The sequence below is a fragment of the Myotis brandtii genome, unplaced genomic scaffold, assembly GCF_000412655.1.
Source record: "Myotis brandtii unplaced genomic scaffold, ASM41265v1 scaffold68, whole genome shotgun sequence".
In the NCBI taxonomy this organism is placed as follows: domain Eukaryota; kingdom Metazoa; phylum Chordata; class Mammalia; order Chiroptera; family Vespertilionidae; genus Myotis; species Myotis brandtii.
In genome coordinates this window covers 3,340,386-3,356,418 of record NW_005370657.1, presented here as the reverse complement: position 1 = coordinate 3,356,418, position 16,033 = coordinate 3,340,386, and the positions used below count along the sequence as shown (strand labels likewise).

The window sequence follows — 16,033 nt, the reverse complement described above, 5'->3', positions numbered from 1 at the left end:
CCCCTTGTCATGCACAGAGCAGGGCTGATCAGGGGGTTGGGGTGCCTTCCCCTGTCACGAACAGAGCAGGGCGGATAGGGAGGTTGTGGCCCCGCCCCCTGTCACACACAGAGCTGCAGGGCGATCAGGGGGTTTGGGCGCTGCCCCCTGTCCCGCTGATCTGGTGCCAAGAGGCCTCGCGGCTCTGCTGATCCCGGTGCTTGGAGGCATATTACCCTTTTACTATATAGGATAGAGGCCTGGGGGCCGGCTGGTTTGCCCTGAAGGGTGTTCTGGATCAGGGTGGGGGTCCCCACTGGGGGGCCTGGCCATTCTGGGTGAGGGGCTGAGGGCTGCTTTCAGGCTGGCGGTGGTTGACTGAAGCCTCCAATCGCTCCCTTTTTTTCTTTTTTTTATTTTATTCTGGGCCAGCTTTAGCTCTGGCTCTAGCTCTGAGGCTTCGTATCTGGTTTGTTTGCCGTTCTATAATCGAAACAATGTATAACTTCAGCTCTGAGATCCCGGCAGGCTGAAAGCTGGTTTCTGGGGTTTTGTTTAGCTCCTACATTTGCAACATAGTACATAGTTGCTTAGAGTTGCAACTCAGAGGCCGGCAAGTCAGGCGGGGAACGTTGGAGTCTGCAGTCACTGGAGCAAGCAAGCCTCATGTTCGCTTCCAGCTGCCTGGCTGCTGGCCGCCATCTTGGCTGACAGTTAATTTGCATAAGGATATGCTGATTAGCCAATGGGAAGGGTAGCGGTCGTACGCTAATTACCATGTTTCTCTTTTATTAGTGTAGATGAACTTCTGAAGAAAATATTTGACCTGGTAAGCAACCCAACTTTTGATTTCCATGACACTGGTCTCCTAATTCTCTTCTGATGGCTTTCTCTGGCCATTTATCTGTTTCTTCTGCATCCTCTAAACACAAGTCATCTGTTAGGGACAATTTTCAGTCCTCCGCTAAATGATTTCCATGGCTCCAAAAAACCCCTAGAAATTCCCTGTATCTCTGACCCCATATTATATCATGAGCTCCAGATTAAGATTTTTTAACAGCAAGGAGGCAGAATTTTGAATAAAAAGATAGTAATATTAACATAAACAATAATAACAATAACCAAAAGAATGCCTTCTACATGCCAGGCAGTGAAGAAAAGTTTATAAATACTACCTCATTTAATTTACTCTTCAACAACCATCTGAAGTAAGCCCTACTATTCCAGCTGTATAAATAAGGTTACATTCTCAGACAAGTCAAGTAAACTTTCTCACATAGCTAATAAATTATAAATATAGGAATTTTTTATACTTTAAGGCCAGTTTTCTTAAATTTTACTTTAAGGCCAATTTTCTTAAGTGATATTATTTCATGTTACCTTTTACATTTCTCCTCAAAACTCAATTCTCAGGGTTTCCATGATTTTCACAGGATCACTTAAGGTCAACAAGGTAAACTGTACACTTTTGGCCTCTATAGGAAAGAAAGCATTATTTTTCTAAGAATCCTAGGGCTAAAAGAAAGTCAGCGTTATCGAGTTCATCGCCAAGCCTACAGGCAGAACTGTACGGAAACCATGCCAGACAGATGGGTATCTTCTATTTTTAATGACATCTGGGAAAGGAGATTCTTGCCTACTAAATTTAGATTGCAAGCCAAAGGAAGGAAGCATAACTAATTTTATGCTCCATACAGCTACACCTTCATATATATAGTAGTTGGCAATATGTTTCCTAGCAGGATTATTAGAAGTAGAAATGCATACTTAAAAACTACAATAAGAAATCAAGCCAGTCACGGGAGAGGGACTCAACAGGACTCTTCAAGCTGACCAGAGAACAAAATCATTCTAGTCCAAAGTATGAAGGAGCTGACATCACATTCTTCCTATTATAACCCATCTGGCAGAAGTAACTGGAACAAGAACAAAGAAGCTCCTAGTCAATTCCAAATCTTATTGTAGAAGAGCCATGACTCAGTTTGAACTCAGTAGCATTTTGAGATGTATAGTTCTACCCTTGCCATCACTTCCTCTAGGCTCTAGGTTTTAGAATCCAAATACTTCACAACCGCCCCCAAAAGATTTCAGTCTAATTCTGCCAATCAGATGATCTTTGCTGGCGCTCAATACATTATAGGAAAACAAACAAACAAAACAGCCCTGACCGGTTTGGCTCAGTGGCTAGAGCGTCGGCCTGTGGACTGAAGAGTCCCAGGTTCGATTGCGGTCAAGGCCATGTACCTTGGTTGCGGGCACATCCCCAGTAGGGGGTGTGCAGGAGGAGGCAGCTGATCGATGTTTCTCTCTCATGGATGTTTCTAACTCTCTATCCCTCTCCCTTCCTCTCTGTAAAAAATCAATAAAATATATTTTTTTTAAAATTAACAAATGCGGCCAAATAAAAAGATTTGTCAGTGCACTTAACTTTAAAATATTATTTGCACTGTTACAGCAGAAAGGTAAAATCACTTTAAGATAAGTATCTTGAAGAAGCTACTGGCTAGAGCTGACACAAAAGTTTCATTGGCCTTAAGTCAAATACTTTCCCAAATTAACCATTTTAGCATACATCTTCACAAAGTTAGGAGGGCTTTAGCATTACTTCAAATAACATAATCCCTAGGTCAAATTGTACTGTAAAAGTAGGTTCATCCTTTTTTATAATGATGAAAGGAAATTGCAGAGTAGATAATTTCTTAAATTTTGACCTCCAAAATCACATTAAAATCTAGCACAACCTAGCAATAAATGAAAGTTAATAAAGCTAGAGAAATGTTTGTATAAAATTATAGTAGTGTTGGTACATTTTTAAAAACCCAAGTCATGGCTTGACCATTTCCTGAAGTATTCATCATAGGAAATGTCAAAGATAAAATGAAAATAATGACCTGACCCAACCAGGCAAAATCATCAAATATCTTTCTGAAAGTAATTCATGCTGTTTCCCAAAAGAAAGCATCCATTTCTCTCTATAATGAGTTGGGACATTCGTTGCCAAAACATTTCTTTCTCCTATTTGTTTAGTGAATGATTTGACAATGAATTGGCATTAAAGAGACAAGGTTTTATTTTGTCAAATTCTAATTTTATAATCATTGTTTTAACCCACCTAAGTAAAAACTGGTTACAAGCACAAAATACATATTTTAAACACCAGTCTTAAAATTTAAATCAAAATCTTCAATGCTATTATAAATTGTATGCATTTTAAAAATCATCAATATCAACATCCTATGACCCAGAAGTGAACCAGACTGGTTTTAAGATTTCAGCATATAACCTTTACGAGGACTGCCTATGACTGAAACGACAGGACTATCTCTATCCTTTTAAAGTTTTATAACCTTAGTCTAAAACATAACTGTAAACTTCAAGGAGCACTCAGAGGGCAAAGAGGAGACACCAATGTAGGAGCAGCTCATTAGGCTTAAATAATTTCATCATAAACTTCTCTCAATGCTGAGACCCTAAAGCTATTCTTATTTTACTTAAAGTGGCAGCACTATTTTGTTGCCTGAACAACAGTGACCCTCAAAGGGGCTTAACGGTTTTTACATTTGCTGGCAGTGAACTAAAAGCTGACATACCAACTGTTAGAAGCCACCTGGTGGTGAGAAAACCAAGGCCCCATTTAAGATTTCAAATAACTCACTAATTCAACAGTAATTAAGGGACAGGTTCTATTCCCCCAGGTGTTAAAAATGTTCCGATTCCCTTTATGGCACTGGAGAAATTACTTGTACTTCAACCAGACCTGCCTCATTTCCCCATATATAAAGGAATCCAAATAGATAAACTTCAGAAGGGCTTCAGGCTCAAAATTCCTACAATTCTGTACAGTATCTCTGAACGTGTACAGTAGAAATGGAAAATGCTGTATTGTAAAAATAAAGAGAACCACAGATAAATACTTTGACACAATTGCTTATTTACACTTTCTGTATTTCCATTTTTGCCACAGAGAAGGAAATTATTTACTCTGTTTCATCCCCATGAACTTAAAGCTCATCTCCTAATATGTAGTTCCAAACCTTAATCTCAGAACATAAACACTTTGGAAGAAACTATAAATACATTCATATTTATTCAGTAAGATCTTAGAAAATTTCTTAAATTTTGATTTAAAAAATTTTTTTAATCCTCACCCAAAGATATTTTTTCCATTGCTTTTTCTTTCAGAGAGAGTGGAAGAAAGGGGAGGGAAAGAGAGAGAGAAACATCGATGTGAGGGAGAAAAACATCTATTGGTTGCCTCCCCCACACTCCCTGGGCGGGTCCAGGGAAGGAACCTGCATTCCAGGTATGTAGCCTTGACCAGGAATCGAACCTGTGACCCTTTGGTGTGCTAGCCAACGCTCTACCACTGAGCCACACCAGCCAGGGCTTGTTTAAATTTTTTAAAGTTTAAATTACGAAGTACAAGTACTAGTAATTCTGTCTACTCAACATAAAAGCATGATTAAAGAAACATAATCATGTGGTGTGGTGTGGTGTGGCTCAGTGAGTTGGAATGTCACGTACACCAAAAAGTTGAGGGTTCAATTCCTGGTCAGGGCACATATCTAGGTTGCAGGTTCCATCCCCAGTTGGGATGTGTATGGGAGGCAACCAATCGATGTTTCTCTCTCTCTCTCCCCCTCTCTCTCAAATTAATAAACATATCCTCAGGTGCAGATTTTAGTAGAATATTTACATGCACTGGAAGGTTCATTTTCAATGGCCTAGCCATCCAGTAACATTTTGTAGCATCATGAGCTTTATTTCCTGCCTGACATCCTCAGGGATCTACTTTGACAGCTCTCCTGTACAATTTCTACTACAAGACTTCTCTGGCCTCTCTTGGCACATGTAAACGGCTGCTAGGTAATATTTCTTTTGGCAAAAGACGACATACTTTATAGAAATAGACCTTTAATTGAACCCTTTCCACTCAAACTCACATTCTTCCCTAACATGTGAATCTGAAACTGTCTACTCTAACAAGATGGACACATTTGATAGTAGGGAAATTTTACATATTCACTAAACTTTCCCTGTAACAGAATTCAATTCAAGTTACAATCCCTCCTGAATAGAAATAAAAAATGGTTTTTGGGCCCAGCGGCGTGGCTCAGTGGTTGAGGATCAACCTATGAACCAGGAGGCCATAGTTGATTCCCAGTCGGGGCACATGAGGGGGTTGCAGGCTCAATCCTCAGTAGGGGACATGCAGGAGTCAGCCGATCAATGATTCTCTCTCATCACTGATGTTTCTCTCTCTCTCTCCCTCTCTCTTCCTCTCTGAAATCAATATTTTTTTTAAAAAATGGTTTTGGTAAATCATATTCTGAACTAGAGTTTTCTTTCGATTGTCCTAGAATTATAGGCAGATATCCATTTAACAAGGTTTTATAAAAATAGAACTGAGTGCTGCCGAAACCAGTTTGGCTCAGTGGGTAGAGCGTCAGCCTGCGGACTGAAGGGTCCCAGGTTCGATTCCGGTGAAGGGCATGTACCTAGGTTGCGGGCACATCCCCAGTAGGAGATGTGCAGGAGGCGGCTGATCGATGTTTCTCTCTCATCGATGTTTCTAACTCTCTGTCTTCTCTCCCTTCCTCTCTGTAGAAAATCAATAAAATATATTTAAAAAAAATAGAACTGAGTGAAACCTAGAAAATGGTACCTCCAAAGTTTAAGAACTATACTTTCAATTCACCAGTCCCACCTTTCTATTCAATACAAACACTGACCCACTACCAAAGAGGCAAAACATACATTTTAGAGACTGACAGAACCGGACTTAAGTACCGAAACAATTACTTAAGCCAGGGTCTCTCCTTTTAAAGTCTCAATACTAACTCCAAGCACGCTTTAATTTAATTCAAGTGCCTATTTGGCCCTACGCCTCAGCTATTACTAAGGTTTATCAGAGATAGAAACTGCCTGCTGGTTTATAATCTACTATACTAGGGAGGATAAAAGAGTATACAAATGTAAACGTATATATTACGGTGGTGTGACATAGTTTGAAAAGCACATGATTGATGTGCTTATTTCATGATCAGATGGATGGCTTTGAACAAATTATTTGTTGTCTTAGAAAAACAGCTGACCGCCCAACCGGCATGGCTCAGTGGTTGAGCAGCCATTAAGATGTCACGGTTTGATTCCTGGTCAAGGCACATGCCTTTTTTCTTTTTTTTTTTAATTTATTGGGGTGATACTAGTAAACAAAACTATACAGGTTGCAGGTGCACCATTCTACAACACATCATCTGTACACTGTATTGTATGTTCACCACCCCAAGTCCAGTCTCCGTCCATCACCATTTATCTCCCCTAAACCCTCCTCCACCTCTCCCCACCCCCTGCAATCACCACAGTTGTCTGTGTCCAGGAATTTCTGCTTTTAAATCTTGTATCTGTGAGACTTGCAATAGCATGAACTGTCTAGAAACAGAATTCTTTTCATTCTTCACGGTCTTTACTTTCTTGACACTTCAAAGTGAAACTGCACTAGGTTACCCAAAACAACGACTTTTATCTAATTACCTGAACCATTGGAGAGGAGTATCTGATCAAATGACACTATCTCAATGACAAAAATTGGTGAAATAGAAAATAATGGATTCAAAAACGTGAGGAAGTTTGAAGCATTTGAAACCAGAAGACATCCACATCAAGCACTGTTTTCATGTTATGTATGGGACTTTAATAAAGCCTGATAGGAAATTATCTCCAATATGACTATTTTAGTCTGTAGCAAAAACTTTATAGAGCCAGACAAAAATTGTGCCTTGTCTTGACTGTGCCACTTCCTCGCTGTGCTACATAACTTTCCTGAGCTCAGTTTCTCTGTTTGTAAATGGGAATCATACCATCTGTCTTCAAATGAAGTAACAGATATAAACCTGACCTGCTAAGAGGCACCAGCACCCAGGGAATTAAGTAATCCTCCCTTGGTCTTCTCCTTCCATTGTCATTTACTACTCTACTTTGTGATCAACAGAAACACAAACAATTAAGAATTGATTAAAACACATAGTGAACACTTAAGAGGTACACATTTTATTGCATGTTAAGTATTCATCAATACCTTTAAAGGGCTTGTTAGAAAAATAAACTAGTGACAAAAGGTAATACATGAGACATCACTGATTAATCCATCAGTAAATGCCAGTCATTATCAAGAAGTCCAAGAACCAGCACCAGCCCACCCCTGGTTTTGAAATTTCTCCATCACCTTCTCCCTAATCCTTTTTTTCCAAAGAGGTCATTCTGGTCTTTAGCTCTTAAATGAACCCTTAAGCCCTAATTTAATCAATATGTAAAATGAGAGTCACTGGCATAAAAATCTATAAAGAAAGTGGACACAGAATCTGTTTTTCTTCTCTTGTGAGACTAACAGTGCTCCTGGAGGTAGAAATACACCTTGTTCTTAAAGTGGAGGCAGTTTAATACATAGTGCAGTCTCTACTCCAAACCCTGGCAAAATGGAATACCAATTCAGTTATCTTCTGCTGTATAACTTAGTAGCTTAAAATAACAAGCTCTTGTGAACCTGCGATCTGGGTAGGGCTTGGCAGGGGCAGTTCCCTGCTCAACATGGGCCCCCACTGGGGCAGCATCCTGGGGACCCGGAGGATCAAGATCCACTTGGAGGGTGCTCATTGCACGGCTGGCAGGCTGATGCTGGATGTCAGCTCAGCTGGGGCGGAGGGCCAGGTGCTTCAGATTCTCGTTCACACAGGCCTCTCTCTCTCGAGCCCCTCACAGCTCTGCCTGGTAGCAAGTGTGCCAAGAGAGGAAGGTGGGAGTGAATGGCATTTCTGTGACCTAGCTCCAGAAGTCACATAGTGTCGCTTAAGCCATGCCCTGTTGGTGGCAACAGTTACAAAGGTCTGTGGTGAAGAGATGAGACACAGAACTCACCACTAAATGGGAGGAGTGTCAAGGTCACATTGTAAGGACAGCATGTGGAATGAAAGATGCTGTTGCAGACATCTTTGGGAAATACAATCTATCACACCAATGGAATGGTTCCGTGGCAAAATACATCAATGTTAACTTTTTGTCAATAGTGTTTATTGGTTTGTATTAAGTAGACATTTCCTGCAAAAGCAACAGGTAAAGAGATTGGAAAACAATAACTTGGGAGTTCCTCCTCCCTTGTGATTAAAATAAAGCCAATAGGCCACAAGGAATTGTCTTCAGAGCCAAAAGATAGAGAAAAAGAGAAGAAAAGACAGGTACTTTCCAGAATAGAAGAGCGATAAAATATAGAAAGTGAGCAATCTCTCACTAAAAAGTAAACATTTTTGAGTTGGAAGAAACTTTTTATATCAGCCTATTGCCTTTATTCTAACAAACTGAGTTTTTCTCATTTACCTTTCAGTGAAGGTTAGGAAAACCTCTTATTCTTAGTAAACCTCTAAATTCTGGAGTGCATAAATTTGTATTCACTCAATTCCCTATTGTTACTGGCAGTAAAAACCCTTAAAAATGAAAAAGCATCGAACACCTTCAGGTTAACCAGGGAAGGAGAAAGCTGAGGCACCCACATCCTGTTTCAGGGAAGGGTTTATGGGCACAGACAACAGATTACATAATGGATGTTAGAATAAAGATGAATCAAACCCCTGGGGCAGGTAGGGATAAAAAGAAAGAAAAGGAGTGACTAGAGACCAGCCAAAGCTCTAGGGATTTCACCAGCAGGCCATGCTACATGCTCTTTAAACACATTCTTGTACAAAGACTCCTAGTCCTTTTCCCACATGTTAGAGCTAGAAATGACTCCAGCAATAGCGAATCCACTGGTTTCCAACGTTTTCAAGTATAAAAGTCTCTTTTTAAGAGTAAAAATTCTGTGGACATCCACATTTTAGATAAAATTCTTAGAAAACGTTGAATACATGTCAGTTATTGGTAAACATGTGAGTAAACCATATTTGAAAAAAATGAGACAGGAAATTTTTCTTTTTTATTGAATTTATTGGGGTGACATTGGGTAAAAAAATTATATAGGTTTCAGCTGTACAATTCTACACATCATCTGTATACTGTATTGTGTGTTCACTACCCCAAGTCAAGTCTTCTTCCATCACCATTTATCCCCCCTATAGTACGCCCCTTCCCCTCTGGTAATCACTACACTGTTGTCTGTGTGTATGAGGTGGGGTTTTTTTGTTTGTTTGTTTTGTTTTTCTTAATCTCTTCACCTTTTAGGCAGAATTTTTAAGGACTTCCTTTTCAGATATGTTACAGGACCTCTGCTATGCCTATCGTTCAGCCTGTGGGTCGCGACCCCTTTGGCGGTCGAACGACCCTTTCACAGGGGTCGCCTAAGACCATCCTGCATATCAGATATTTACATTACGATTCATAACAGTAGCAACATTACAGTTATGAAGTAGCAGCGAAAATAATTTTATGGTTGGGTCACAACATGAGGAACTATTTAAAGGGCCAGAAGGTTGAGAACCACTGCTAGAGTTAGACTCAATAACTAATCTCTTCCAACACAGATTCTATAATTCTCTTATAAATTATTAAAAACATCCTCCTTTGCCGAAACCGGTTTGGCTCAGTGGATAGAGCGTCGGCCTGTAGACTGAAAGGTCCCAGGTTCGATTCCGGTCAAGGGCATGTACCTGGGTTGCGGGCACATCCCCAGTAGGAGATGTGCAGGAGGCAGCTGATCGATGTTTCTCTCTCATCGATGTTTCTAACTCTCTATCTCTCTCCCTTCCTCTCTGTAAAAAATCAATAAAATATATTTAAAAAAAAAAAAAACATCCTCCTTCTTTTTAACCTATATCTAAATGATTTAAAATTACCGAGACAATACAGATGCGTATTCATATTTTACAAAAAAGTGAGAATCTTCTTACTTGTTGATTCTAATTTTATTATCACCAGCCAGGAGTTACTTCAATAGATCAATGACTTGCTTATCTACTCTTAGAAAGGCTAATGGCAACTATTCTAAATCTAAAACCTTTGTTTTTGATAGTCGCTCTCTAAAAATCTGTATGTGGTCACTCCGTAGGTTGCAAATTACCACAATCATTTAAAAGTTCTGACTGTTGCCCTAGCCAGTTTGGCTCAGTGGATAGAATGTCGGCCTGCACATTGAAAGGTCCCAGGTTCGATTCTAGTCAAGGGTACATGCCTGGGTTGCGGGCTCAATCCCCAGTAGGGGGCGTGCAGGAGGCAGCCAATCAATGATTCTCTCTCTCCCCCTTCCTTCTTCTCTGAAATCAATAAAATATATTTAAAAATAAAAAATTTTAAAAATAAAAATGCTGGCTGCCACTTTGCAGGCATTGGAGAACCATGTGTGAGCACCTTCAACATGGGCCCATCCAGGGAACTCCCAAGATATTGCCAAACAGGCAGATACTCTTTCCTGGCCCATGGAGTATGGGACAGAGGATGGAAGAAAGAAACCCAGCCGCAAAACAGAACAGAGAGTGGTGTCTAGCCTCAGAGCGAAATGTTTCCAAAACAGCTGCCAAGTCTGTGAAAACACAAACACCTCTCCCTTCGCTCGGCCTGCGGTGAAGACGGCCATTCCACGGCAGTCTGCACCCACGAAGAAAAGCCACAGCTGGCAATGCAGAAGCTATGACAGGTTTAAGAGCTCTCTGGGAAGGCAGGGGTGAAAGACCGGCCATAAAAAAGAGTAGGTTATATATTAGTCAGGTTCGACTGAGAAACAGAAGCAACAGGGTGTGTGTGTGTGTGTGTGTGTGTGTGTGTGTGTGTGTACAAAATAAGGAATTGGCTCACACAAGGATGGAGACTGAGAAGTGCCGAGACCTATAAGCTGGAGACCCACCAGAGCCAATGGTGGGGTTCCAGCCCGAGTCTGAGGCCTGGAAACCAGGAGGGCTGATGGTGTAAGTTCCAGTCTGACAGCAGGTGGGCTTGAGACCCAAGAAGAGCCAAGTTTCAGCTCGAACCCAAAGGCTTTAAAGATGGATGCCCCAACTCAAGCAGTCAGGCAGGAGGGGCTTCGTCGTTCTGTTCTTTTCAGGTCTTCAACTGATGGGATGAGGCCCACCCCCACTGGGGAGGGCAATCTGCTTTCCTCCGTCTACTGACTGAAATATTAATCTCACCCAAAACACCCTCACAGACACATGCAAAACAACGTTTGACCAAATAAATGTCTGAGCATCCCGTGGCCCAGTCAAGCTGACACAAAATTAACCATCACTTCTTGCTTGACTCTGATTTGCCCAATCTTCCCCGACAGCCAAGAAGGGGTTGAAAGGAGTTTAAAACCTGGTGACAGGCACAGACTCTTCACTAGGCAACTGCCTTTTGGCTCTTTCCTTAATAAGAGTGAACATGAGCAGGGGACTATCTTCTATCTGTGGGACAAAAGACCAGGGAGAGAGCAATGACTCTGAAGATAAAGAGCAAACAGTTCGAGATTTAGTTACTAGGACAGGCACACGTCACTGCCTGAAAGTAATTGTCCTTCAATGCCTTTAATACAAAGACAGCTGTTTCCCCAATACACACACATACACCATGAGACACCTATCCAGGAAACACACACACACACACACACACACACACACCATGAGACACCTATCCAGGAGAAAAAGCTTACCCAGAGATTAAGCCCTTTGGGTATAATGGAGCCAGTGCTAGAAGAAAGGAGACTCTCAAAAAATAATAATAATAATAAATCACAGGCTCATATAACTCAGCCCTTGTGAAGCCAGAATTATAAGTCATGTCTTTGGCCAGGGCTGTAGTCAGCTCCAAGTTGAATTAATGTAGGATCCCCTTCCAAGCTCACTCGTGTGGCTGCTGGCAGGCCTCGCTTCCCTACCATGTGGCCCTGCCCGCAGGCTGTCCTGAGTGTCTTCACAAGGCCACTGGCTGCCCTCTCCCCAGGACTGACTCACACCAAGGCAGCTATAGCCTCCTCCCCTCCAGCCCCCCAGCAAGCGATTCAGGAGAGAGAGAGAGAGAGAGAGAGAGAGAGAGAGAGAACGCGCACACCCAAGACAGAAGGTAAAGATCTGGGAAGTTAGACCTCCTCACTTCTGCTGTATTCTGTTCACTAGCCCACACTCAAGGGGAGGAGAATGAAGCTTCATCTTTTAAAGAAAGGAGAATAAAAAAAAAAATTTGTAAACAGATCTTTAAAACCACCACAGGGACTAAAAGAATTACTGAGGGGAAAAAGTAGCTGGATAAGCTATTAATTAAGACATCAATGGATGTTTTATTCTCACTGTATTCCCCAATCCCCAAAAAGATAGCCCTTGCCTCGGGGGAGGTTTGTGTTTGTTTTCTGAAAATGTTAACTTCTCGAGGAGGTTATGCTGAGGAAAGGATGGAAAGACCGTGCCTTTGAGGGCAGAAAAAATGGGGTGATTTATCTGGGAAGGAGGAGTCTTTGGGACCCAGAGAAAGAGGGGGTCTCTAACTCCACTTCCCAGCAGTGTTCTAGCACAATAGCAAGTCCTTGGAGGGAAACGGGTATATGAGATGCTTGCTTATCTCAAATTATTTTAGTTTTTCTTAACAGTATTATAGTTTGTTCTGTATTAGGAAGATCCTCAAAAGATAACTCAGCCCTAACTTATGTCTATCAAAAAGAAAGACTTAACAGCAACCATTCTGAAACAGAAATCACACTTTTGGCAATTGTTTTCCAAAATGTAACCGGATACATATTTTAATAATCAACAACTCTACACAACAGACCAACTCAAAGAGATACTTATGGCTACATTTGGCAATTAATTCATTTGAAGTGCTCACCAGGAATTTATATCATTTGATATTGAGAATTTTTATGGCCACAGCATGCAATTGATAGTAACAACTGTAAAAAATTTCTGGCTACAGTCATTACATCCTTTCTCTATAATTAATTATTTTGTTCTTCAATGTATTTTTATTCATTTCAGAGAGGAGGAAGAGATTAGATACATTAATGATGAGAGAGAATCATTGATCAGCAGCTTCCTGCGTGCCCCACACTGGGGATCAAGCCTGCAACCAGGGCATGTGCCCTGACTAGGTATCAAACCAGTGACCTCTTGGTTCATGGGTCAACACTCAACTACTGAGCCACACTGGCCTGGCTATTGTGTATTTTCTATATGCCAGGCACTGTACTAAGCATTTTACAACTCTGTAAGTGTTTGAACTATTATTATTTCTATTATACAGATAAGGGCTCAGAAAGGTTTAATTTGCATATGATTTCACAACTTGCATTCAAATTTAATCCAAACTATTATATCTAAGTGTATATAAAGGCTATCAGGGGATCAACAAGATAGAGCAGAGGAAGGAAAAGGTGAGGGTGGGGAAAGTCTGCATGGAGGATGAGACATCTAGCTACGACTTAAAGGAGGGAGTTTGCCAAGAAACAAGGAGGAAGTATTACAGAAAAAAAGAAAAAGTGCAAAAAAAAATGCAGAGCAAAGAGGGAACATAAGTTCCAGAATGGCAAACAGAACATAGAGTTACATTAAGCAATTAATTCATCATCAAAGGTTCACCAGAAAATTGTCATTTAATACTAGACACTTACTAGTAATAGGTCTGTTACTGAGACTTTCCATGGCCTGGTTTGGCTCAGTGGATAAAGCGTCGACCTGCGAACCGAAGGGTCCTGGGTTCGATTCCGGTCAAGGGCACATGCCCAGGTTGCGGGCTAGATCTCCAGTAGGGGGCATGCAGGAGGCAGCTGATCAATGATTCTCGTTCATCATTGATGCTTCTCTCTATCCCTCTCCCTTCCTCTCTGAAATTAATAAAAAATATATTGAAAAATAAAAAATAATAAACAGTGGCTGGAAAGATAGGCAGAAGTGAAATCAAGGCAGTCTCTTTTTTTATGATTAGGCTACAGGTCTGAATTATCTTCAGTAAGCAATGTAAAACAGAAAAATCTTAAGCATGAGAATTACAAGATCAACTTGTACAGTATGGGTAATAAATTAGACTCGAGGTAGGGAACATAGTCAGGCTACTCCAGAGTCTGACAGTGGGGTAATAACAATTAAACAAGGGCTGTTGAAAACAAATATAATACAAGCCATATATGTAATTTTTAATTTTCCAGTAGTCATTTAGAAAAAATAAATTTAGTAACACTTTTATTTAACCCACTATATCTAAAATATTATTTCAGCATGAAATCAATATAAAAATTAGTAATGAGAAATTTTACATTCTTTTTCTTTTTAATCCTCATCCGAGGATATTTTTCCATTGATTTTTTGAGAGAGTGGAAGAGAGAGGGTAAGACAGAAATACTGATGTGATAGAGACACATCGATTGGTTGCCTCCTGCACAAGCCCTGACCAGGGCCCCGGCCAGGGAGGAGCCTGCAACCTAGGTCTGTGCCCTTGACTGGAATCTAACCCGGGACCCTTCAGTCTGCAGGCTGACGCTCTATCCACTGAGCCAAACTGGCTAGGGCTACATTCATTTTTTGTACTAACCTGAAATCTGCATGTACTTTATACTTAGAGCACACCTCATTTTGGACATTAAGTTTTCATTGGGAATATTTAATCTACATTTAAATTTCATAAAATTTACAGATGGAGATGTAGATTCACAAACCCAAGTTACTTCAAACATACTGAAACATTTTCCAATGAGTCAAATTTAAATTAATTATCATTAACTGTATTAAAATTTCAGTTCCTGAGTCACGCTAGCCACATTGCACGTGCTCAACAGCCATGTGGGCCTACCTTATTGAACAGTATAGGCCTAAGGAGAAAGGAGCCATGGCTGCTGGCACGTCCACAATCCGCATTTCACATGTGCCTACTGTTGAAGTTGTCTGTGTGCTGCCATCAGTAACTTACCAAGTATCAGCTATGGCAGCAGTCCTGCTGGCCACATCCTCACTACTACCCAATACGTTCTCTAGGCCAGGGCCTACACTTGTGAAAAAGGAGTCTTCTAGTGACTATACAGAATTGCTCCATAGAACCAGACATGCTGCATGCACTAAGAAATGTTCCTGGAATGCACAGATGCTCTTCTTCATCACTCAAGGGGTAGGTAACTCACTTGTTTGCAGACTACACAAGCCCTTTTTTCGGTTTTCCGAGGGCTCAACTATGTATTCTTAGGCTCTGTGTACAATGAAAAGAGAAAAAGCAACAGGAAAGCCTATTTTCAAGATGACGTTTATTAGAGGGATGATAGCATAACGGTTAAGAGCATAAGTTCTGGAGTCAGACTGCCTAGATTCAAATCCTGGTTCTGTCACTTAGGAGATGTGTGATCTTGGGTAAATACTTGGCCTCTCTGTTCCTCAGTTCCCTCTTCTGCAAAACAGTGAAGACGGTACATACTTCCTTGGGGTGCTTCCAGGGTTACAGGAAATAACACATACAAAGCACATAGCACCTGGCAATAAACATTCGCTTTTAAACAGCTGGTGGAAAAGTTGCCATTATGGCTAAAGTAAAAAACCAGGATTTCTCAATTATCCATGTCTCTTTCCCATATAATCTTAGATTACTCCCCCCGCCCCCCCCCCAAAAAAAAAGTCTTGCAGACAAGTCATCTTCATTAAGAAAAGAGCTAAATGAAAGACTTCACCTGCTGACAGTGGAGTAGTATGCAGTATGGCACAGGTGCAGTCAAGCAAATGTGGAAACACGAGACAAAACAGGAAGGCATGTTTACCTTACCTGCTTTTCCGTTTTCGAGGTGGTTTCTCCACCGTGCCAGTCAGTCTGCGGACCAAACAGATCAGATGGTCACTACAGTCACACACACACACGGACACGTCGCCGGCCGACTCTGCCGGTCAAGAACTCTGTCCCCCCTCCAGCACTGACGGCTCCTAAGCCCACACCTGACCTTCCAAACGCCTGTGCTGCTTCCCCTACAGAACAAGACCAAGCGGTGCTGGGGCTCACGGTTCCCCTAACGTCTGCTCGGTCCAAGCCCGCTCTGCCTCCGGATCTCTCACTCCATCCTCGGCTCTGATTTGTCACAGCCCAGCTCCCCAAAACCACCCGGCACCACCTACCTCCTCATTGTCTGCCTCGTCACCCCACA

The 16,033-nt window shown here is 41.3% G+C and overlaps 1 protein-coding gene across 1 annotated transcript in view; it reads right to left on the bottom strand.

Moving 5' to 3' along the window:
* Positions 1 to 15,709, bottom strand: part of SCAI (suppressor of cancer cell invasion) — a 72,685-nt gene extending 56,976 nt beyond the window's left edge. Inside the window, exon 1 of the mRNA XM_014529420.1 lies at positions 15,661 to 15,709. The gene's annotated coding sequence lies outside the window, so the exon portion shown is untranslated. The remainder of the gene's footprint in view (positions 1 to 15,660) is intronic.
* Positions 15,710 to 16,033: the final 324 nt, after the last annotated feature.